Source organism: Dama dama, chromosome 14 (genome assembly GCF_033118175.1).
Source record: "Dama dama isolate Ldn47 chromosome 14, ASM3311817v1, whole genome shotgun sequence".
In the NCBI taxonomy this organism is placed as follows: domain Eukaryota; kingdom Metazoa; phylum Chordata; class Mammalia; order Artiodactyla; family Cervidae; genus Dama; species Dama dama.
The window spans coordinates 11,298,961-11,325,952 of record NC_083694.1 but is presented as its reverse complement, the minus strand read 5'-3'; the positions used below and the strand labels follow the sequence as shown (position 1 = coordinate 11,325,952).

At 37.6% G+C, this 26,992-nt stretch overlaps 1 long non-coding RNA gene across 1 annotated transcript in view; it reads right to left on the bottom strand.

Moving 5' to 3' along the window:
- Positions 1 to 26,992, bottom strand: part of LOC133069007 (uncharacterized) — a 188,212-nt gene that overhangs the window by 45,924 nt on the left and 115,296 nt on the right. The window contains exon 6 of the long non-coding RNA XR_009695752.1: positions 13,489 to 13,620. This is a non-coding gene — a long non-coding RNA (uncharacterized LOC133069007). The remainder of the gene's footprint in view (positions 1 to 13,488; positions 13,621 to 26,992) is intronic.

Here is a 26,992-nt window from a genome sequence, read left to right as displayed (position 1 = left end):
TCACATTTCATTAGAATGTATTCTAAGAATAAAGTGAGATCATTACATTAAGTTGTGAGACTTGTTAAATAACAACGTTTTGAGACACACACGTTCTTCACACGATCAGGCGTTACTACTAAGGAAGCTGACTAAGTAGAATGCTGCAATGTTAAGACCATGAGCTGCAAGCAAATTGAGATCGAGGTTTTTCCTATTATATAAAAATCTTTCAAGGAGAAATTCAGAATTATATTTTAAAAATTCTCTCTCTCTTCCTTTAAGCTAAAGAAACATAACAACAAATCTGAATTTGAAAGAAAATAAACTTTTCAGTAGCAGTTTATTAATGTAAGGCTTCATCACAGCATGTAGGCACAGAGCATCCATGATCATCCATGATCCATGTACACACTGCTTATTTAAAACAGATAACCAACAAGGACCCACTTTACAGCACAGGGAATTCTGCTCAGTATTCTATAGTAATCTGAATGTGAAAAAGAATGTATACATGAGTAGGTATAACTGAATCACTTTGCTGTAGGCCTGCAACTAACACATCGCAGTTAATCAACTCCAATATAAAATTAAAAAAACTTTTTAAAGTTGTCATCTTCCACAGATGGCCAAAGACACATGGAAAAGATGCTCAACATGCTAATCATCGGGGAAATGCAAATCAAAACCACAATGAGTTATCACCTCACACTTGTCAGAATGGCTATTATCAGAAACAATACAAATAAACAAATGTCGATGAGGATGTGGTGAAAAGGGAACATTCATATGCTGTTGGTGGGAATGTAAATCAGTGCAGTCACTCTGGAAAACAGCATGGGGATTTTTCAAAAGACTAAGAATAAGAACTACCATATGACCAGCAATTCTATTTCTGGGTATATAAAAAAAAGAAAAATCCACTAACTCAAAAAGATACAATGTTAATAGCAGCATTATTTATAATTGCTAAGATATGGAAGCAACCTAAGTATCCAGCAACAGATGAACAGATAAACAAGGTGTAGGATATATATATACAATGGAATACTACTCCGCCATAAAAAATAATGATATTTTGCCAATTGTGGCAACTTGGATGGACTTGAAGAGCATTATGCTAACTGCAATAAGTTGACAGAGAAATACTAATACTACATAATATCACTTACAAGTAGAATCTAAAAAAACACAACAGATTAGTGAATAAAACAAAAAAGAAACAGACTCACAGATACAGAGAACAAACTAGTGGTTACCAGTGGGGAGAAGGAAGAGGTAGAGACAAAAAAGAGGTTGTTAACGAGATTATGTGAATCATGCGTGTGATGGTTTTGAAAATTGTAAAGCACTACAGAATTTAAATAATCTTTCACACAATTAAAAAATAAAAAGATACATCAAAAAAGGTACTTGTATTTCAAGCATGATCACATTCAGCATTCAACTTATTAAGCAATCATTTAAAACTAATTTTGGAAATTAAAGTAGCATGTAACTTCCCAAGTCATCATATCTTTCATTCTAATACCTATTTTATTTTAAACAGTTTAGAATATTACTGTCTCTTAGCCTTCAGAGTTTGAGTAGCATATGATAGAAAATGAGCCATCTATAAATGTATTCAACTCTAGCAAGTCATACCAATTCCCCCTCAGACACACCAACATTTTTCATACCTGCTTATACAAAAAAGAAACAGGATGTCACTAATGAAATATCTATCTACCACTCTTAAGTTATTTTTCACGCTACCCTCCAAACACACACACACAAATACACAAATTAGGATGTCAGAAAACACAATATTTTCTAATGTGAAAAACCAACATCCTTGTTAATACCAAAACCATTTTCCCAGACCTTTTAGAATTCCTCCAGGACAATTTTGACAGAGATTTAATCTTAATGACATAAACAAAGTTGTTGCTCAATAGTTCATTTCACAAAACCAGAGGGAAAAACAGAGCAACCGCACAACACTAAATCACTCCTCGGAATAAATAAATAAATAAATAAATCACTCCTCGGAGCTTAAGTACTCCTCTTGGTAACCAACCAGGCCATTCTTCAAGAGTGTGTAGTTTCCTTGCAGAGACACTAATTTTAATTTTACTAGCTTAGCTATGCTTTCTTTATAAGTCTGCAGGTTTCTCAGAAAGATACAAATTTTAATTGCAGATATATGGAGAAAGAAAAAATGTGAATATTTATTCAGATTCCCGAAAGACTTATAAAACCTTTTCAACACAAGGCTCTGTTAATTCAAAATCTATGGAAACCTAGATAGAGAATGAAGTGAAATTCATCCTTAATCTGGGAAGAAGAAAACATTAATGAAATGTGAATAAAAGAAATTTTAGCCAGTTGATGGATTCAAATTTTTTTCACAGCTGTTTTATATCTTATATTCAATGCATTTCATGTGATATTAATAGCAATACTAATTCACATGTGAATACCACACCTAGAAATTAATAACTGTTCTTCACATACCAAGACTGTGATGTCTTTGAGTTATAAAGTAATCATGAAATAATATTCCTGTCTCATTGCTTATAGCATACATATCACAATAATCATGCATCACTGTGGCATTGTTAAAATTTTCTAACAAAATTTTCTGTTGTTTCTTGACATTTTGTTTATTACTTCTTGAGGTAGAAACTAATTCTTTGTGCATACATTCCACAACACCTACAATGAGTAAATGCTCGTTGATTTAAACTTTTCCTTAAATTTTATTAAAATACGTAACTATGTGATAATTATAATGTATTTTTAGAATTATTATTTAATTTTAATTATATTCATAGTTGCAATGTTATGGCTTTAGAGTAATTCCCAGTTTTTTTCTATGTGTGTTAAGTCACTTCAGTCGTGTCTGACTCTTTGTGACACTATGGACCGTAGTCCACCAAATTCCTCTGTCCACATGGTTTTTCAGACAAGAATACTGGAGTGGGTTGCCATTTCCTACTCCAGAGGATCTTCCTGACTCAGGGATCCAACCTGAGTCTCCGACATCTCCTGCATTGGCAGGCAGATTCTTTACCACTGCACCATGTGGGAAGCCTATTGTTAGCTAAGAATGACTAATAGAGTCAGATGTTCGTATGTAAATAAATCCTGCAAAAAATATTTGAAGGTTTCTATAAACTAAAATATATATTTCTACATAGCTATATGCTTCTATAATAAATAAATATTACAACATTTGATCAATTATTATATATGATATTAAAACAAATTAATGGGGTGAACAAATTTTAACAACAATATTTTGACATTGGAATTATTTAACTTATGGTGAACACATATAATGTTATATGTGGCTTTTTGATAAAAGAAGAAATCTTTAATCCTTTTAATTAAACTATGTTCTCTCTGTTAACCTTTAGATTTCTTAAATTCTATTATTCATTATATTAAGTAAATTTTTTTACTTTTATTCATTGTTAAGATTTTGAAGTGTGTACATTTATTCTAGCACTTGAAGGTTTTTATAGAAAAACTATTTGCCTCATTAAAGTCATTCCTGATATTATATATTTAGATTTAATTCCTATTTAGTCTATTTTTTAGACTTTTAAGCCTAAAAGTTTATATCCACTTCTATCATGCAGCTTTAGATTTTGAAAAAAAAAAAATTCTGGTGTAAATTTTTATTGTTAATTTCACTAGCTGGAACATTGTAAAAGCAAGAGAGTTCCAGAAAAACATCTTTTTCTGCTTTATTGACTATGCCAAAGCCTTTGACTGTGTGGATCACAATCAACTGTGGAAAATTCTGAAAGAGATGGGAATACCAGACCACCTGACCTGCCTCTTAAGAAACCTATATGCAGGTCAGGAAGCAACAGTTAGAACTGGACATGGAACAACAGACTGGTTCCAAATAGGAAAAGTAGTATTCCAAGGCTGTATATTGTCACCCTGCTTATTTAACTTCTATGCAGAGTATATCATGAGAAATACTGGGCTGGATGAAGCACAAGCTGGAATCAGGATTGCCGGGAGAAATATCAATAACTTCAGATATGCAGATGACACCACCCTTATGGCAGAAAGTCAAGAACTAAAGTGAAGAAAGTGAAAGAGGGGAGTGAAAACGTTGGCTTAAAGCTCAACATTCAGAAAACTAAGATCATGGCATTCAGTCCCATCACTCATGGCAAATAGATGGGGAAACAATGGAAACAGTGGCTGACTTTTTTTTTCTGGGCTCCAAAATCACTGCAGATGGTGACTGCAGCCATGAAATTAAAAGATGCTTACTCCTTGGAAGGAAAGTTATGACCAACCTAGACTGCACATTAAAAAGCAGAGACATTACTTTCTCAACAAAGGTCTGTCTAGTCAAGGCTATGGTTTTTCCAGTGGTCATGTATGGATGTGAGAGTTGGACTATAAAGAAAGCTGAATGCAGAAGAATTGATGCTTTTGAACTGTGGTATTGGGGAAAACTCTTGAGAGCCCCTTGGACTGCAAGGAGATCCAACCAGTCCATCCTAAAGGAAATCAGTCCTGGGTGTTCATTGGAAGGACTGATGTTGAAGCTGAAACTCCAATACTTTGGCCACCTGATGTGAAGAGCTGACTAATTTGAAAAGATCATGATGCTGAGAAAGATTGAGGGCAGGAGGAGAAGGGGACGGCAGAGGATGAGATGGTTGGATGGCATCACCGACTCAATGGACATGGGTTTGGGTGGACTCCGGGTGTTGGTGATGGACAGGGAGGCCTGGCGTGCTGCAGTTCATGGGGTTGAAAAGAGTTGGACACGACTGAGCGACTGAACCGACTGAACAGAACACTAGCTTTGGTTGGTTGCTGCATTGCCATAAATTAATACCTTAGGATACCATCTCTGAAACTAAGATGCATTTCTGCTACCCATGCCAATAACTATTAAATATTATCTGATTGAAATACTCTGTAGTTTTACTCTTTAATAAATATAAAACTAATCTGATAACCTTCTACTGATGCAAATGTTGGCACATCTCTAGCACAGAAATAACCATGCCTTTGCCCTTTATTTTCTAGCCCTAAGTCGTTTTCTTGGAAAAATAACTATGTTACACTGATGTAATATATTAAACCCTAGTTCTTTGTGGAACCCCAATGATACTGTTTAGAAATTCAAGTGGATTGTATAAAGTGGGTCCTTCTTTAATAGTATAACCTGAATTAGCACAATTTGCCACTGGAAGAGTGAAAAAAAAATCAATCTATTTTTTTCTAATTTGTCATTTTGTTAAGTATTCAGAGTCTTTTTATTCTTCTCCTGTTTGTAAATATCTGTAGTTTATCCATTGTGGAGGTGAGACTAACTCAACATACTTCCTTATATTGAATTAAATTGAGAAATAAGTTAGAAATATGTCATTAAACCTTTTTGTATGTAAATTTTGTCTTATAAAAATCCCAATTGTCTCTTTGGATTCCTTTAAGTTTATCAAACATAAATTCTCTGGATATGTCACTGTCTGTTTTGATTGTTAGACTGGCTTAAAAACTTCATGTGAACTGGTCACATCAATCCAATTCAAGAAATAATTTTGGAGAGAGACTCTATCTGCTCTATGCAGCAAATACAGCTATATTCCAGGTAATTGCAGATACAGGCCTATTCTTTCTTCCAGGATGTTAGCTTTATTTGCATTTATAATTCCAGTTTTATCTCAGTTATTATAATGAAGATTTCTTCTCTCATCTCAAGATCTCTGAAGAAGAGGGTAATAAAACCAGGTTTAAGTAATATTCTTGCACAAAATGACTGATTTAAAGTCTATAATAATGCAACGCCTGGGATGACTTTAAACTAGTACACAATCATCTTCCAATCATGTTTAATTTAAAATTCCACTGCTTCTTTAGATGAAAATGTTCCTTCCAATCTTCTTCAGAGCTTCGGGTTTTTCATCTAAACATTTCAGGTTCTGCCAACACAGCCTCTGTAATTAGTGGCTCCAGGCCAGTAAATTCATCCTGCATGTCAGTTGCTCCATTTCTAACTTCAGCCCATGATGTGGAAGCAAATCACTACAACTGGCTTCTCAGACTTGAAATTGAACTTGACAAACACTCTTTGGGAGTTACACAGAATAAGAACGCAAGCTACAGACAACAATTGACACCTGTTACAAAGGCCGTGTCTAACCACATTGGGTGTATTGAGTTACTGCTGACTTCAAGGAGTGATGAGCATATAAGAAAAAATATATTTTATCCCTGGATTCCTAACACACCTCTAAAGGCTTACAGGAACTATCATGCTTCTCGCTGAACGTGGGACTTCCAGGTTCCATGTGATATAAATATGTGTTATTTACTATTTAAATAATGTCCATTTTGATATATTATCCCAGTGGATCTCATGACTATCCACATTGACACTAGAGTGTAGTCTCAACAGCAGAGTTATGAAAGATAAAAATCATCATACATTTGTGATAAGTGCTGAGAAAGTCAGAAGTCAACAAAAAAATCATAAAGCAATTTCAAAAGATGTTAGAATAAAGGAAATTAAGAACCTTTTAACACCATGTCTTCATTTTCCTTGAAAGAAAACACAGATTCAGGGAAGAAATCAAGAGCCCAGGGCCAAAGAGCTAGTCGGTGACAGAACTAAGAACAAAAACCAAGACTCCTTACTTTCATTCTGATATTTTCAATCTTCTATTAGTGAATTTCCAGGGAAACAAATATATAATTTAAACTAAAAATTCCAAATAATAAAAAAAAATGAATAAAAGAGACTGAAGGAACAAGAAGAAGTTTGGTCAACCACTTGTAAAAGAATGAAACTAGAACACTTTCTAACACCATACACAAAAATAAACTCAAAATGGATTAAAGATCTAAATGTAAGACCAGAAACTATAAAACTCCTAGAGGAGAACATAGGCAAAACATTCTCCAACATAAATCACAGCAAGATCCTCTATGACCCACCTCCCAGAATACTGGAAATAAAAGCAAAACTAAACAAATGGGACCTAATGAAACTTAAAAGCTTTTGCACTACAAAGGAAACTATAAGTAAGGTGAAAAGACAGCCCTCAGATTGGGAGAAAATAATAGCAAATGAAGAAACAGACAAAGGATTAATCTCAAAAATATACAAGCAACTCCTGCAGCTCAATTCCAGAAAAGTAAATGACCCAATCAAAAAATGGGCCAAAGAACTAAACAGACATTTCTCCAAAGAAGACATACAGATGGCTAACAAACACAAGAAAAGATGCTCAACATCACTCATTATTAGAGAAATGCAAATCAAAACCACAATGAGGTACCATTACACGCCAGTCAGGATGGCTGCTATCCAAAAGACTAGAAGCAATAAATGCTGGAGAGGGTGTGGAGAAAAGGGAACCCTATTACACTGTTGGTGGGAATGCAAACTAGTACAGCCGCTATGGAGAACAGTGTGGAGATTTCTTAAAAAACTGGAAATAGAACTGCCATATGACCCAGCAATCCCACTTCTGGGCATACACACTGAGGAAACCAGATCTGAAAGAGACACGTGCACCCCCCAATGTTCATCGCAGCACTGTTTATAATAGCCAGGACATGGAAGCAACCTAGATGCCCATCAGCAGATGAATGGATAAGGAAGCGGTGGTACATATACACCATGGAATATTACTCAGCCGTTAAAAAGAATTCATTTGAACCAGTCCTAATGAGATGGATGAAGCTGGAGCCCCTTATACAGAGTGAAGTAAGCCAGAAAGATAAAGACCATTACAGCATACTAACACATATATATGGAATTTAGAAAGATGGTAACGATAACCCTATATGCAAAACAGAAAAAGAGACACAGAAATACAGAACAGACTTTCGAACTCTGTGGGAGAATGTGAGGGTGGGATATTTCAAAAGAACAGCATGTGTACTATCTATGGTGAAACAGATCACCAGCCCGGGTGGGATGCATGAGACAAGTGCTCTGGCCTGGTGCACTGGGAAGACCCAGAGGAATCGGGTGGAGAGCGAGGTGGGAGCGGGGATTGGGATGGGGAATACGTGTAAATCCATGGCTGATTCATATCAATGTATGACAAAACCCACTGAAATGTTGTGAAGTAATTAGCCTCCAATTAATTTAAAAAAAAAAAAAAGAGTTAAGTACAATTAAAAAAAAAAAGTATAATATTTATTGTTCTATTTCTTAGTGGAATTTGGCTTACAATGTGTTTTCCCATCAGAAGAATTTATCTTGCCAGTTTACAATAATACAGTCCTTTCCAAAGTAAAGCTAAATCAAATCAAGTCCTATTTCTATTGCTGTCCCCCGCCCTTTCTTTTTTCTTCCCTCCCCAAAGTTATGTGATTTCCAGTGGACTTACATGTTTTCCTGGAACTGGATCTAGGGCAGTTTGCCCATGTAATGGTGTGTACCATCTCTGGCCTCCCCTGAGCCCAGCTGATCCTGCCTTGTCTAGGGATCATCTTCTCTCTATCACATCTGCTGTTCTTTTCTGTGATCCTCCAAGACATTCAGTGATGGGTCCACACTCTATATATCCCTTCTTCCAGTGGTAAAGCAGTCACATGTATCTCCATGCCTTTCTTGTAAACACAGTAAATTTATAAATCTTCCCTCAACATGCCTGGCCTGGATGTGCAAAACTCCATAACAATGCTATGACTCAGGCTGGTCCACAAGGGACTGTACTCAACCACTGACAATCACAACTCCTGTATTCCAAGACATTAGCCATCTTGTTAAGCTGTGCCCTGAGACATGTTAAGTCATGGAGATAGCTCAGATAGTATATTCAGCTCTGAAATATCTCCAAACTTATCGAGTATCTCCAGAGTCATGCCTTCTCCCTGGACTCAGCTGAGAAGACTATAGCAAAGATTGAAATACTTTGCAAAGACCCAGCAACCATTAAACTACATGCATTTTCCTCCAATCTCTTTTCTGCCCTGTGGATGAACTCCCCCCTCACTCTATCTTCTTCAAGAATGGCTCCTGAGATGAAAATCATTAAGCAGAATGTCTACAGTTCACAATCTCTCTTGTAGCAGGAGGGAGATGGGGAGACACCCTTGGAAACAAAGAAGCTAATTTACCAAATCTCCTTACAGTCAAGCAGACAACAGGTCTCCTGGTACACACACTAATCACCGCTCTCTCAAGAGGGTCCTCATCTATGAAAATATTTTAGCAGAATATACTTCATTTGTCGACAACTGTTTGTACTAAACAAATCTGGAATCTACAAATTTATAGTGCATGGCGGCTTCCTGGAAAATGTCACATAAGCTATACAACCACCTGGAAATGAAATGATAATGTGTCACAGCAAAATGGCCCTCGTTTGTGTCATTTATGCAGACACAAATATCACACAGAGGCTCTTTGCATAACCTGAGCCAAGTACATCCTGCCTGGCAAGAAGTAACCTGAGTAACTGCACTGAAGGGCCAATTCCCTCCCTGTTTCACCTGTGCCTCCTGGTTGTATGTCTTCTTGACATTGGCTAAGCTTGTTATCGGGAAAGATTTCTCATGGGAGTCAGTCTGCTTTGACAACCCAGTCCTTTGTGCTGTCTCTGCTGCTGCTGCTGCAAGTCCATCAGTCGTGTCCGACTCTGTGCGACCCCATAGACGGCAGCCCACCAGGCTCCCCCGTCCCTAGGATTCTCCAGGCAAGAACACTGGAGTGGGTTGCCCTTTCCTTCTCCAATGCATGAAAGCAAAAAGTGAAAGTGAAGTCACTCAGTCGCTGTCTCTGCTGCTACTGCTGCTAAGTCACGTCAGTCGTGTCTGACTCTGTGTGACCCCATAGACGGCAGCCCACCAGGCTCCCCCGTCCCTGGGATTCTCAGGGCAAGAACACTGGGGTGGGTTGCCATTTCCTTCTCCAATGCATGAGAGTGAAAAGTGAAAGTGAAGTTGCTCAGTCATGTCTGACTCTTAACGACCCCATGGACTGCAGCTTACTAGGCTCCTCTGTCCATGGGATTTTCCAGGCAAGAGTACTGCAGTGGGGTGCAGTCGCTGTCTCTGCTTATCTCCAATTCTCTCTCACTGGTTTAAGCCCTGTTCTGAGTCATCAAAAGTTGAGCTGCTGATATTTAAAAATAAGATTATAAAATTCACTAAATGCTTTTTTCTTTAAAGTATTTGCTCTTTACCAATAAAATGAGGGATATTTCTGACTATTGCATACTTAACTCAGTGTATATTCAAGCTGATGCTTGAATGATGAGAAGAGTAAGGATGTCAACAATAGTAAAAACACATAATCCAATACAGTTAAGTTCCCTACACATGAATAAGTTCTGTCCCAAGAGTGTGTTTGTAAGTCCAGCTTGTTTGTAAGTCCAACAAAGCTAGCCTAGTATAACACTAACACAACTAGCTATATAGTCCTGTACTGTAAGCAGTTTATAAGACTTCTCACACAAATAATACATAAAAAACTAACAAACACAAAAAATGAAGAAAATATTTTTAACTTACAGTACAGTACCTTGAAAAGTACAGTAGCACAAGAGCTGGCATACAGGAGCACATCTGCATCTTTGAAAGTTGGTTTGTACATAAGGAACTTACTATATTAAAATATAAACTAGTAGTTTTATTTCAGAAGTTTACTGTGGCAGTATCACTGCATCATCTTTAAAATACATTAGAGTCACATTTTTACTACCTTATCTTCCTAACAGGATGAGTATTTAACTATTTTAGCTAGATGCAAATAGTTATTAACATAATTTTTGTTAATATTATAAGTTGATAAATTCCTACATCATTATATATTTTCAAGTATTGTTTAAAAACAAACATGGACTATTAGTGACCTCTGTGATCTTGCCTAGGACATGAATAGAAATACTGAGTGCAAAATTCAAGTCTAGCAATAAAATTGTGAGAATTAGATTTATTGAATTCTTACAAAGATGCTTCTATATAAGTTTATCCTACATTATTCAATTATTTAAAAAGTCACATACATAGAAATAAGGCTAAACATGACATAAAATGACCATTTCATGAACAAAGTATCATATTCAATAATAAAAACCCAATAGATGAGTCTCCAATCTATTTAAAACAAATTTAATACAAAACCTCTAATCTATAGAAATTAGCCATTTGCTGTATGATATGAATTTTATTTTTAACTTTAATTGAAACTAACTGCAAATGAATAAAAATTATTATTACAAAAGAAAAAAAGTAACATTCTAGGTTTTCCAAGTGATCTACCATTATATACCAAACTGTATCACACATACTTGAGAATTTAATTATGTCCTATTAAAATTAAGTATATTTCAACTAGTAACTATTAAGTAGTCTATTTTTCATACTTATGTTTGGTATCTTTTCTTGTTAATGATATAAAAGAGCTAAAAACTTTTTTAAATGTAGAAAGGGAAAATAAGTACAGACTTTAAAGAAGAAAGTTTAAAACCTCATTTAGACCATTTCTTTTAAAGCAAATAGGAATGAAAATAGTTCTAATAATATTTCCTAGTACCACAAATTTTCCAGTTTAAAAATTAGAATTCGTATGAGGTTCTGCAAATGTTATTCCTTATGAGAAACTAGGCTTTTTTTATTATTGGAAGGAAATATCAGGGTATAATTACAATATAAAATATTAAAATCCAACATTTCTACAGGATCTTAAGGAGACACATTATGCCAGTGTTCTTTAAGGGAAAATATTATAATAAACAGATGTGACAACATGGCTCTAGGGTAAATCTATACATTTAAATAAAAAGTACAGTAATGCCGTTCACATACAAACTATTTCTTGTATCAATGATATATTATTATGTGGTGCCAAAAGGACCCAGATAATGTGTCTACATATCCTGGAACTAAATGTAATAAAACCAGACCAGCATCTGTTTAAATTTCTATTATTTTGTGCACATTACTATAGAAAGAAGAGTTTTTCAAGCAACATTCAATAAGATGCCTCACTAGATACAAACTGTCCTACCTTTAACAGAGAACTGCCCAGGTGAAATCAAGCTGCTCATGTGAAATAATAAACCAAAAATGTGTGTTACTAGAATGGTATTTTGTGGGAGTATATCATCACACAATGCAGTTTATATTTTAGAAGAAATGGAGAAGAAATTTAGTATGTCTTCATTCATTATAATATGGTATATATTAGACTATGAGCTCTTTTATACATAAATTTTTACCCTGAGTCTTCTATATAGTATGTATGACTACAAATTATTCATAAAACTTTCTACTCTTTTATACATTTGGATATACAGCCCTAATGTGGCCTACCCAGGCTGTAGCACAGAAAACTTACCTTATTGTTTCAGTATAAAAGGAAGGAAGGAGAGGAGGAAGGGAATAAAACACTGCTGGAAATTAAAAAGAAAAGTGATTTCCATATTAAAATAATGCCAATCCCAAAAGAACGACCTATTTTTCAGCTTGTGGACACCCTTGGATGGAAAACTCTCCTGTGTATTTGTCAGCAAGTAAGAGTCATATACTGACTAATCTCTGTCAACTCAATGTAGAAAGTCAAAATACAAAGCGGTAAACTATTCTGAATTAACTATTGAGACCATATAACATAATACTTAATAGTTCACAACTTTTTAAATAAACAATGAGAATATTTTTTATAAATGCTTGCTTGACTAATTTTTCTCTCTCTCAATTAAAATTCAACTTAATGAGTTTAATGAGGTTAGACCAGTGGTTTTCAATCCAGAGCCCTGGACTCTAGGGTTCACACCAAATGGACTCTAAAATAAAAATAATGATGCTAATGATAATATGGATAAAATAATAACAGACATTTATTATGTGCCTACTGTATTCAGAAATTCCACATATGCTACATGCACAAAATTTTTAATCCTTTATAATAAAGCTATGGGCTTTGGGATTCTTCATTCTATAATGAGGAGGAGATAAATGCAGAGAGAGATGAGGAAGCTTTATCAGGGCCATTCCGTTAGTAAATGGCTGATTGATTTGAACCCAAGCAACCTAGATATTTTAATCACTAAACATGCCATCTTCCAAGATAGTCATGGGAAGTCTATGAACTATTTTCAATCCCCAAATGTCTTATAGACTTTGCCCATTTATCTATATTGGATGAACTAAATAAAACACTGTTCTTTTGAAGTCAGTCAAAATTATGTCAATTCAGAGTGGTAACACTAATTGATAACAAATTTTGATCCAAAGTCTGTAGGCATCTTGAGACGCAAGGAAGATCATGACTTATCCAGCCTTTTAGAACCAGTTGGTAGAAAACTTAGCTTTTTTGGTTTCTTGCCAGTATGTTCCTGAACTTCCATCTACTTTCTTTAATGTAATAGTACATCAGAATCGCCTTCACACAGTGTTTTAGGTTTTTCACTGCACTTGCTCACCTTAGCACATTTAAAACATCTGGAGCTAATGTTTTAAAGACTTGCAAACTTTTAAAGTGGCTTCTATGCTCAGAAAAAAATGAAACAAGGTAAAACCTACTTTTTATCCAGTCAGCACATCCTCCGGTAACATACTCTGTTCCTTCCATCTAATTTTAAGGTGCCCAGTTGCAATGGTGTATAACAACCTGATAAGGATTCATTGCAAAATTCAGTCACGGGGTAGGTCAACCTGAAAAAAAAAAAAATAATGTTCACATAAATCCGACCTGGATCAAAATTTTTATTGCAGACATGAAAGTAAGCTAGGGTTGGGGAAAAAAATGAAAGAGCTATAGAAATGTAGCATACTCATAATCTTTCATTTCTGCCCTGGAGAGGCTTGAAATGTTGAAGCCAGAAAATAGAATATGATCAAACAGCCCCACTTGTATGTGACTAAATTGATAAAAACCGTGGAAACCTAAATCTAAATTATAAAGTACATTTATGAAGTCCTATCAAACTGAATTGTTATCTTTAGCTTCTTTAAACAGAAATTCTGAACACTGAATAATGGCCCAATAAATGCTTAATGAGGGAATGAATATATGGTTCTACCAATCCACACTTTATCTTTTGAGATGGTTTCTTTCACATCTCGAAAATCCACATGAAGCCCAAGACTTGCATCCTATTCCAGGTGTTTTGTGGGAGAAGGAGAAGGTGCTGTTATTACACAGAGAAGAAATTCTATGCATTTTGAATACTGAGAAGTTACTTTAAAATATGAGTAGAAATACAATACATATCATAACATTATTTGTTTGCAGTAATGAATGGTCACAGCACCCACAAACTTTCTGCTAATCACAACAGTAAAACAAAAAAATGTAAGATGGTGATAGACTTGACACGTAAGCCATTTAGTTAATATTAAACTGCCAATTGGTAGGTTAGAAAAATTGGAGACAATTATTCAAAATTGAATGTCCAATGTATATAACCATTTTAAAGCTTTAAGTGTTTAATTTGAGAAAGGTTACACAGTACAGAAAAACATCGAATAGTTCAAATTTTGAGAAAGGGGAAATTTCATCATGTATAGATAAGGATGAAGAAGGAAAGAACATAATCTCCTAATTTCACACACTTAAAATTGTATGTCTTGTATTTTCTGAAGACTGGGCAAACTGCAAATACATCTACAATATCAGTCTTCAATTGTAAGTGCTGGGTTTCAAAGTCAAGCAAATATTATATATCCATTCCTCAACCACCACCACCCCCCCCCCACGTAAAAATGAAGGGAAACACTTTCTTGAATATTTACCACGGCAATGTAGCATAACATTTATCTCTATGCTTTTGATATGGATAAACAAATCAGTTGGTAAATGTGCATAGGATTTCTCCAAATATCATTCCTGTTACTACTATTTGACATAAAAAGTTATAAGTAATGCACATACAATGTAATAATACGCAGCCTTAAAAAAGAATTAAATAATGCCATTTGCAGCAACATGGGTGGGTCTAGAGATTATCACACTAAGTAAGTCAGAGAGGCAAAGACAAATACCATATGATATCACTTACATATGGGATCTAAATTACAGCACAAATGAACCTATCTGCTAAACAGAAACAGACTCACAAACTTAGAGAACAGATTTGTCATTGCCAAGGGGGCAGGGGTATGTGGGAAGGCTGGATTGGGAGTTTGGGATTAGCAGATGTAAACTATTACACACAGGATGGATAAACAACAAGATCTTACTATATAACACAGGGAACTAAATTCAGTATACTATAATAAATAATAAAACATAATGGAAAAGAATATGGAAAAGAATGTATATATAGTAAATCAAGTACATTTCAATAAAATACCTTTTAAATTAAAAATTTTTTATCACCCCCGAATATGTCCTTTAATGAAGAATCTACTATAAAAATTCTGTTGTCCTTAAAGACGAAATTCATGAATATTTCTTGAATCAAGGAGATTGTTCATCAGTGCTGATGAGGTAATTCACAACTGCTAGAGAAAGTGATCTTCAACACAATTTCTGTTTTTTGACTTATTTGAGCTGTATTTCCAACAACAACAACAAAATAAGTAGCAGGAAAAAATATTCTCTATGTTGGAAAAAAATAGATGTAATCTAATTACAAATTGCAAAGTTTTCAGGGACTGATATAGAGGAGGACTATCCAAGTCTAAGAGTTACTATAAAGCTACAGCAATCAAGACAGTGTGGTACTGGCAAAAGAACAGACAAAGAGATCAAGAGGATAGAATGCAAAGCCCAGTAATAGACCCATAAGTACATTCAACTGACATTTGACAAGGGGCAAAGGCAATACAATGGAGCAAAGATAGTCTTTTCAACAGATGGTGCTGGGACAGCTAGACATCCACGTTAAAAAAAAAAACAACAACTAGACACATCCTTCACAAAACTGAGCTCAAAATGGATTACAAACTTAAGTGTAAAATGCAAAATTATAAAGTCCTAGAAGATAACAGAGGAGAAAATCTAAATAGATATTGTGCACAGCATTTTAGATACAACACACAAAGCACAAATCATGAAAGAAATAATTGACAAGCTGGACTTCATCAAAATTAAAATTTTCTTTTCTGCCCAAAATTTTGTCAAAAGAATGAAAAGACAAGCCTTAGACTAGGAGTAAATACTTGTAAAAGACATAATTTATGAAGAATTATTGTCCAAAATACACCCAAAAACCTATTAAAACTCAACAATAAGAAAACAAACAACCCTCTTACAAAATGGCCCAAATACTTTAACAGACACCTCACAAAAGAGGATAAATAAATGGCAAATAAACGTAGGGAAAGATACTCCACATCATACATCATCAAGGAAACCCATATTAAAACAAGATCCCACGACATACCCATTAAAATAGCCCAGATACAGAACTGTGACAACACCAAGTGCTGATGAGCATGTGGAGAAGCAGGAAAGCTCATTCATCGCTGGTGAGGATGCAGAATGGTACAAACACTTGGGAAGGCAGTTCCTTAGTTTCTTATAAAACTATTCTTACCATAGGATCCAGCAACAGCTTTCCTTGGCCTTTACCCAAAGAAGTTCAAAGCTTATGTCCACACAAAAAGCCTACACATGCATGTTTATAGCATCTTGACTCATAACTACCAAAACTTGGAAGCAAACAAGTGGTCCTTCAGGAGGGGGATGGATAAACCATGCTACATCTGGCAAAGGTAATATTATTCAGCTATGAAAACCTTAAAACAATTGGTAGTTGCCAGAGACTGGAAGGAGAGAGAGATGAATAGATGGAGTACAAAAGATTTTTAGAGCAGTGAAACTATTCTAGATGATACTAGAATGACATGTGTGTGTGTGTGTGTGTGTGTGTGTGTGCACACATGTGCACGCTCAGTTGCTCAGTTGTGTCAACTCTTGGCAACCCCATGGACTGTAGCCTGTCAGGCTCCTCTGTCCATGGGATTCGCCAGGCAAGAATACTGGACTGGGTTGCCATGCCCTCCTCCAGGGTATCTTCCCGACCCAAGGATTGAACTCGCGTCTCTTAAATCTTTGTGTTGGCAGGCGAGTTCTTTACCCCTTGTGCCACCTGGAAGTCCATCTGTATCATTAAATATTTCCAAATCCAGAGCCTGCACATCAGCAGGAGTGAACTCTCATGTTAACTAAGGACTTTGGGTGAAAATAACATATCAATTTAAGCCCAGAGATTTAACAAATACACCACTCTGATGCCAGACATGGATAACAGACAAGGGTATGTGTGTGAGAATGCAGGATGCATGGGGAAAATCTCTGCACCTTCTTACTTTTGTCGTGAATCTAAAACTGTTCTAAAATAGTCTGTTTTAAAAATACACAGGCCATTAGAAACCCTGAGTCAATGCTATGAAATGAAAATGCAATTGACAAGCTAAAGACTTTTTCTTTCAAATCACCAAAAGAAGTATCCAGAGGAGGGTATGACTCAGTAATCAATAATTAAAAAGAAAAATGTTCTACTTTGTTTTACAGCTTCCTCTCAAATATTAAGAGTGATCCTTCTATTGCGAGGAAAGATCAATTTGCACTCAAACAAGGTGGGGTCAAAGGACAAGGAGCCCTTGTCACCTCCCACCTCCCCCCTTGACGACCCTTGCCTAAAGCTGCAGAGTAATACAGACCCTGCCATCCACACTGCCTCACTTCTGACTACAATCCTTCCCAGATGGTTGGACAAGCAAGTACATGAATATAAACAAGGCCCATCCTGTAGAGGAAGTTGTGTCAAAGTCAGCCTCTAGCCAGAGAGAACTGGAAGATGGAAGTTATGTATTAACATGGAAGGGATCTGTGATATATTCTGGAAAGAAAATAATAGCTTGCTGAATAGTGCACTAGTGAGAATATATCTTCTACACTCTTGCTCTCTGACATCTGGAAATACATAACCCAAAATGCTAACAGTTCCTACTCATGGAAATAAAAGCAGGGGGACAATAGAGGCTTCTGCTATTTATATTCTTCAGTGCTGTTGGAAATATATCTATTTTTTACAAACGCTACTTGTGTAATTTGTGTGTATTAATCCTCAAGTTGTGTTCTACTCTTCACAGCCCCATGGGCTGCAGCTCTCCAGGCTCCTCTGTCCATGGGATTCTCCAGGTAAGAATACTGGAGTGGGTTGCCATTCACTTCTCCAGGGGATCTTCCCAACCCAGGGATGGAACCCAGGTCTTCCACATTGCAGGCAAATTCTTTACCATCTAAACCACCCAGGCAAGCCCTTACATAATTTAACAATAAACTAAAATATGAGGAAGGCTTAGAATTGTATATTTCTACTGAGGAAAAATGAGAGGCCTGTTCACAAATTCTTAGTATGCCCCAACCTTTAAGACCTGGTTATAACCTCCAGCAACTTCTTTTATCCAGTTGACAGGCAGACCACTGGGGACTGGAAAAATGGAAAATACACTGGTCTAATTATAAGCAGTAATGAATTCATGACTTCATCTTGATTTCACTGAGAATCAATTTTCTAATCAAGGTGAATAATCTATGATAATATGGTTCTCAAGGGGAATTAATGACATATGTCAAGAATTACTAATTATATATGTCAAGAATTCTTAAAAGAATGAAGAAAATCAATGTTTAAAATATTGGGTTGGCCAGAAAGTTCATTTGGGTTTTTCTATAAGATGGTGCAGAAAAACCCAAACTTTTTGGCCAACCCTTATTTATGCGAACATCTTCAATTTTCACTTGGGTCTGAGGGTTAGTCTCTGAGCATGCGTGGTGGCTTTACAGATTTCTCTGTAAACTAGAGTGGCTTGTTCTCATGTGATGCATCAGGAGCGGCCTTGCCCTGACCTGCCTCCAGCAAAGCCTCTGGTCCTGGGAGGGAGAGCAGATTTGACCTTTAGTCTGCTGGAGGTGACTCAAAATCTAAGTGACTCAAAGTGGCTAAAATCTCTGCTCAGTTCCTTAGACTGATGGCTAACAATCAGGTGGTATTTAGAAATTGTGCTATATATACTTTTCATAAGCTGGTTTGTGAAAATACTGGATGAGTCACGTGCTTGGGTGCCTGGGGACCGACCACGTGTGCACAGACCCAGTGCAGGGAGGGCAGCTCATCTTAGATTCGGATAAGATGAAAACCCAAGCACAGACCACAAAGGGGAAGTTGTCTTGGCCAGGCTAAACCAGGCTTTTCTCTGCCCAAATACGACTTTCTTTCCCCCATTGAACGCGATGGATATGTAATTGATTCCATCTTTGCTCACTGACTAAACATTGCTGAGATAATAAGAAGTGGTGGAAATTTTTCCAAAAATTAAATTAAGTGAAGTTCCTGACTTTAAGGAAATTATGCTCTAGAAGGGAATACATGGTAACAAAGTAAAATGCAAAATGTACATCATTTTACATTTTTGGATAAGCAGCAAAGATTAGACTAGCCCAGAAGCAGCACAGCAGAGACTTGGAAGAAAGACAGCCAAGGCACAGCAGTCTGTGCCCTGGACTTCAGATCAGAATTTTCTGCACCACAGTTCTGCCCCTTAAAAAGCAGCAGGCTTTAGGTCAATGATTTAAATTCTCTAACTTCAGTCTGCTCATCTGCAAAACTTGTACTATTACCAGAATTAAAGAATATAAAAATTAAAGAAATTTTTAAGAATTAAAGAATGTAAAAATACATAAAGTATTTGTGAACTATTAAAAAACTCTACAATATAAAAGTATTGTCAATAACTAGGAAACTCAAGAAATATTTAATTAGAAAAGACAGCACTGAAGCTACATGAAAGGTCAGGGGCAGTCAGAAGGCAGGCAGAGCCTTTTTGGGGAGGGAAGAAGTAAGACAGACACGCAGAAGACAGATTACCAGAAATGCTTGGAGAACGGATCTCCCCGTAAACTCATTAATAAAGCATGGGAGGCAGACAGTTCTGCGTGAGGCTGGACATCTCAGAAAATTCAAAAGCAGCTGCGAATGCCCAACTAAGAAGCTGAGACTTTATTTCTTAGGCTATAAGGAAACACTGAAAGGTTTAAGGTTTTTTGTTGCGTGATCAGAGACATGATAGTAACACACTAAAAGTTTGAGGGACGGAGGAGTGAGGAAGACAAGGAGGCAACATGATCTCCTAATAAATGATTGAAACAGCTCAGGTAAGAAAAACTGGTAGAACTCTAACATGCACCATTTATATTCTAGCAATTCCATTTTTAGGATCTATTATACACAAATATATTTACGTGAATAAGTCTACATGAAGGTGTATGTAAAGAGGAATTGTATGACTTAAATAACAGTGATATTGTTTAAAAATGGAAAAACCTAAATGTTATCAAGGGAATATTAACTAAACAGCAATGCATTTATACTATGTGATGGGTGATGGTTTAGTCACTAAGTTGTGTCCTATTCTCAAAACCCCGTGGACTTTGCCCACCAGGCTCCTCTGGCCATGGGATTTTCCAGGCAACAATATTGGAGTGAATAGCCATTTCCTTCACCAGGGGATCTTCCTGACCCAGGGATCAAACCTGCGTTTCCTCTGCAGGCTGATTCTTTACTAACTGAGCCATCAAGGAAGCATACTATGTGATCCTATGCAGTAATTAAAAGAGAATTAAACTAATGGGAAGTCATAATGGAGCTATTTCTGAAATGCTAACTGGAAAAAGCAAGTCAAAGAAGGAAACATAAAGTAAAATCACTTTAGAGTGCTTTAATGCACATATTTGCATATGTGTATACATGATTGAATACAATTGGAACTGGAAGGTGGTAACAGAAATGAACTCCGGGGAAAGGAGTTAGGGCAGAGAGAGTTAGGAAGGAGAATGCCCATGTGTCTTTCCACAAGTGTGGAAAGACAGGCCCCTCAACCCTGCTCTACACACTGGAAACAAAACTATAAGACAAACAAGAATTTCTCTCCAGGTCACTTTCGTTCTGGTGATGGAAAATAGATAACACGTACATCATGAAATATTGCACAGCTTGAAGTACAATGGAGAGATACGATGGGGAATAACTCAGGGTAGACTTTAGATGGCATGATTGCTTTGGGTTTTTACTGCCACTAATTTAGTGACTTTAAACAACATCTACCTATTATCTCAGTCTCCATGAGTCAGATTTTTGGGTCCTCTCACGGGTCTCACAAGGCTGCAGTCAATGTGGTGGCCAGGCTGTCTTCTTTCTGGAGGTCTGGCCCTGCTCCAAGCTCACTAGGTGAGCTGGCAAGACTCCTTTTCTCAGGGCTATCCCACTGGGAGACCTGCTTCTTACTGGTTATCAGCTGGAAGCAGCCCCAGGTCCATGTTCTACGTGTGGTGACCGTCTCCACAGACAGCTCACAGCAAGGCAGTGAGACTCTCTCTCGGTCCCATCTGCCAGGATGGAACCATGTACATACCACAACTGTGGGCGTGACGTCCCATCCTCTGAGCTATGTTCCATCATGAGACGCGAGTCACAGATGACACCCACATTCTGGGAGAGGATGAAGCAAGAGTGACTCACTGGGGTTGCCCTGGGGTGCATCTGCCACAGTGACCAAGGAAGCCCCTCTATATGGGTGGACATTCAGGCTGAGATCGGACTCATCAGAAAGAGGCAGCTGGTCTGTACCCAGGGGTGGACTACCCAGAGTTCCCCAAGCACTGCCAGGTACTCCCCGAGCACTGATGAGTATACCTCCCGCACTGACACGGTATTCTCCCAGCACTGACAGGTATTTCGGGAGCCCTGGCAGGTATTCCTTGAGCACTGGTGGGTATTCCCCAGCTGCCGGAATGCTGGCGCCCTGGGAGTGTCCAGTTGAGTGAAATTAATTAAACGAGTTGGCCATCAGATGGAGGCGGCTCTAAGGTGGTGGCGGTCTAAGAAAGCAAACCAAAATCTAAGCCTGTAAATGCCTCAGGGTTCCAAAACTGAAACCTGAGGACAACCAACCACAGACAGGCAACTAGGACTGAGGCTGTAGCCAATCAATCATTTCCTCACTTTGCTGTGGCTGTTCATCTACAGAGGCCTCTCCCCAGTTCCCGTGGGTGGAACACGGCTAACCTCTTCAGGTTTGGCACTGCCAGGTTCAATTTATTATAGCTTTCCTTCAACTTGTTGTTCAGTAGCTAAGTCATGTCTGACCCTTTGCACCCTCATGGACTGCAGCACGCCAGGCTCCTCTGTCTTCCACTGTCTCTCGGAGTTTGCTCAAATTCATGTCCATTGATTTTTGCCTTTCCATACTGTCCATGGGGTTCTCCAGGCAAGAATGCTGAAGTGGTTTTCCGTTCTCTCCTCCAATGGACCACGCTTTGTCAGAACTCTCTACTATGACCCATCCGTCTTGGGTGGGCCTGCACTGCATGGCTCTTTGCATCATTGAGGTATGCAAGCCCCTTCACCATGACAAGGCTGTGATCCTTGAAGGGGTTTCCTTCAATAACTCCCGGTAGAGATGAAGAGCGAAGGCCTGGCCCCTCAACTCAACCCTGGACAATTGTGAGGGGCCAACCCAGCCTCAAGTCCTCTCGGGGTCAGCTGTGGATTTAATAAAGCAGAGCCCCCTTTCTCTGCCTGCACACTTGCTTCCCTCCCTTGCACAATGTTGACCCCAAGAACATTCCCTAATAAAGTTCTCATATCCTAATTTCTACTGCAGAGTCTGTTTCCTGGGAAACTGAACCTGCAGCAGTAGAAATAGAATGATTAGAGTGATAAGCATTCCAGAAAGAGGAGACTGCTAGTGCTAAGGCTTTTCAAGTAGGAAGGACAGGCCAAAAAAAAAAAAAATTGATTGAGGTTAGAGTTTAACTGTTCAAAAGAATGGCTCAACTTGAGGTCAGAAAATTAGGTCAGTGTTAGATCACACAAGGCTGTGTAAGCCAGGATACAGAGGTTTGATTTTTCAGTGTGATGGAAAGCCATTTATATTGTACTTAAAAATGAAAAGTTTTTAGATCAATAAAAACCAATTCAGCGTCAAGATAAAATATGCAAATAATAAGAGAATAGATAAATAGATACATTTGATAACAGATGAAACCCTGGGAAGGGAAAAGATGCAAGTTTCTCTGACCAATGCAATGGACAAACAAGAGGTAGAATTAAGTTATTTATCATCAGTTATCATCTCTGATTTGGTTTTAATAGAAAACAATGGAGCCTGTGGTTGTGATAGACCTGTATTTGAGAAATGCTTATTGATGTCTCCACATACTTTTGAATTCAGCTCTTTCGAATGGGCATATCCTTTGCAAACAATACCAAGACAGCTGACCCACTAAATATGGCACCCTAACAGGAAATAATGCATACATAGAGCCTGAAATCTTTACTGTTCAATTCTCTCAAGCGGTGCAATGTATTCCTGCAAAGAAGCAGTCTTTTCTCTGTCACTCCCAAGATGAAGAGCGCTCAGGGATACAGGGCTCAGAGAGCTTTACCAACAATGGTTCCTTTCAAAAGCAGAGGAAGCTGACAGCAAAGATGTTTGAGAAGTGGGATTTGAAGAATTTCATAAATTCCTCTTTCTACTTCTTTCCACTTAAAGACAATACAAATCACTTGCTTCTACCCTATAAGACAAGCTAGCATTAAGCTTTTAACCTTGACAGAGAGGAAAACTGCAGTATCATTGTGTAGGAGGCTGCCTGCTGAGCGCCACGAGCAACCTAACATTCTTTCTCAAGTGGAAAGATGAAAGTTCTCGGCACATTTCATCAGGGAGAGTCAAACATTAGATCTCTGGGACTTAAAAGTAGAATGATGTTAAAATTTCGATAAATTCTCTACACGCACTACTAACATTAAGATTTTAGTCATTCAACTGATGCAAAAATGTAACTCAAATGGATACTAATTATTTTCGACCCATGTATCTAATGAACCTTAGAGTTTAAGCAGATGAAAAATACTTTACCTTATTTATTTATCAGCTCAGCTTTAGACCTTTGGTAAAAAGGAGTTCTCTGAAGACAGAGTTGGTCTCAACCTTATTAATGATGACAAGGAGAAAACTAACCTATGTGTTGCTATTGTTATTTAGTGGAGAAGTCGTATCTGACTTTTGTGACCCCATGAACTGTATCCTGCCCGGCTCCTCTCTCCATGGAATTTCCCAGGCAAGAATACTGGAGTGGGTTGCCATTTCCTACTCCAGGGGATCTTCCCCACCCAGGGATTGAACCCATGTCTCTGGCATATGCAGCCATCAAAGAAAAATAAATATTATTCCCCACTTTATAAAAGAGAAAACAAGTCCAGTGACATCAGTTTATCCACTCTCACAAAGTCACTAATGGCAAAGACAGGGATACACCCAGAGCCATGATGCTCTCTCAGCACCCCGCTATGGTATTCTTACTAGGTGGGTTGCTTACTCCCCAGCACCACATGTGCCTTAGAATACGATCTTAGGCAGAGAAGCAGAGAGCTAAAGGCACCTGTCAGATTTCATCAGAATAAAACAGACTTCAGATATTTGTAGCTGTAGTGCTATGCGAACACTTAAAAAGTGTAAGTAGTCACTGTGCTACCTGATTTCAGCTTCTTTGGTTAATAATAACTTATTCTCCCAATATCTCTTCTTTAATAGCTGAAACTTTATTAAGACCGAAAATAAATGCAATTATCTCTGAAGGATGCTATATATGTGCTTGAGTGTACATTGCAGAGTGAAAACAGGAATTAACTGCAAACAGGCACAAGGGGGCTTCTGGGAGAAATGGAAATGCTTTAAAACTCGATTTTGATCAAGGTTGAACAATTCTATAAATTTACTAAAATATTGGATCACACATTTACAATGTGAATTTCATAGTATGTAAATTATATCTCAATAAAGCTATTTTTAAAGGATAGGAAAGAATGGGGTGCATATTACTGCTAAATATGAACACTATGAATATATTAATATAAAATCATTGATAATGTACTTGAAGGAAAGGGAATAGAGTCACCGAGCATGTGGATTTGAGAGAATGAGCAGGAAGGGGCTAAGGAAAAACCAGGAAGCGGACATGATGCCAGCCTTTCCTGTTGTTCCGCACCTGGCAAAATGATCATCCTGCAGGGTCATCACAAAACCTCCACTTAACAACTCCCTGAGGAAAATTCAGCATGGAGCGGAGAGGTGACTCCTCCAAGACCACAGAACCAGTCTCAGAGCTCAGTTCAGACTGAGCCCCTAGGACAGAAACCCGCATTCTAAAGAAGTGAAATCTGTCTGGAGCATTACAGTTATGCTTAAATATTTATCCATTCAGTGAACTTTTGTTGAACAACTGATATGCCAGACGTGGCCAGCCATCGAATCCTCATGTGTATTCCCATGATGCGGAAGTGTCATTGTGATTTTAATGTCACACAAGTCTCCTTAGGCCTGACTGACCTACGAGGACACACAGGGTCATGTGAACAACATTGACCCAAACTCTCCCGGCTCTTGCTACGTTTCCCTCAGAGGACCCCAAATGCTGGCAAAGGCCAACTATTCAGACAACTTCCGAGAGTCCCGAGGACATTGCTCCAGGAGCAGCTCTGAGATGCTGCTCTGCACGTCGTCACGGGACAGCACTATCTCATCTGGGGCCTCCAGATGACGCCACGCAGAAAAGTGCGGTTCTGTCTGGGGAGGGCTCAACAGCTCTTGTTTTCTTTTGATTAGGGAATGCTAAGGAGCAATGCCTGTCCATCCACACTTGAAAATACTTTAGCACAAATGGTTCAGTCTTTGCTTACCCTTCTTTCAGCCCAGACACGAGCCACTGACCCTGCGTGGAGGCATGTGCCAACCCTCAGGCTGAACTCAGGACCGCCACTTGCCTACGCTCATCAAGGCCTTGTTGCTGAGTGCAGCCCACCATGTCTAGCTTTACCTTTGCTTGTTGCGGGCCAGGTCCCAGGGGCCTTCCCAATCCTGCTCAGGGAGACCTCTAGGGAACCATCAGCCTCATCCCTCTTCCAAGTATGTTTACACAATCCAAACTCAGTTTTTAGACTGTGTGAGTCTGACAATATCAGGGATTCCGTTACGAGCCCCTCATCTGCCAGAGGACACCACTCCCACAGGCACAATCCCTTCTGAATTAGGGTTCGGTCACCTGCATTCACTCTATTAAATATATCTCACTAAGAAACCTTCCTAACATCACAGAACATTACTTATACTATATAAATATACATGCAAGCATATTCTATAATGCGAGCTTTGTAATGACAAATAAACCAGCCCATAAACATTGACTCACTTCTCAATATTCCTAATTTTTTAACCAATCATGTCTAACAACTCAAATTTAAATTTAGATTTTTCAAATAATATATCACCAAATTAACAACTGAACTGAAGGTTAAAGAAAAGAGATAGTATGAAATAGATGTCTTTTAAATATAGCAAAAGAGTTCACCTTTAAAATAAAACACATGGGTTTGGTTTTTCATTTTCTTTTTTTTCTCATATTTTCTCTGGCTTTGGAGAGGAATCTACAGAGATAAAATAAGTCATCTGTAGGAGAGCTCAGTAAACAACAGCAGTGTTTACACAGTTCTTCATATAAGCTTTGAAAAAACGGAGCACATGGCCAGATTACACACCTAAATTTTATGATGGCCATAATTCACTGCTACCATCCTAGGTTTTGAATATTTCTAAATTATATCCTTGATCTTACATGTATATAAGAAGAATCAATTTACACCTGGCTATGTAGTCATGCACTACACATATTTGTAAGACCATAACATTTATAATTTGATAATATTGACTAAAGCTTTGACCTGACAATCTGCATTTAGCTTACAATTGAAATCTCTACATGTACCCATACTTGCTAAAAATAATTTACAAAACAGTGTTTTAAAAATTCATGGTAATATCTCCCAAAATGATACAGGGAATTTTTATTTTTAATGATATATTTAAAATTGAATATACAAATTGAGTCAGGTTCTCCTAGCATCTAAAATGACTCCTAATGTATAAGCTATTTCACTAAAGCAACTTCACCAATGTGCACAGAACAGTTAATAAAGGACCTGCTGCCCATTGAGGCTCTTAGAGAAACAAAATA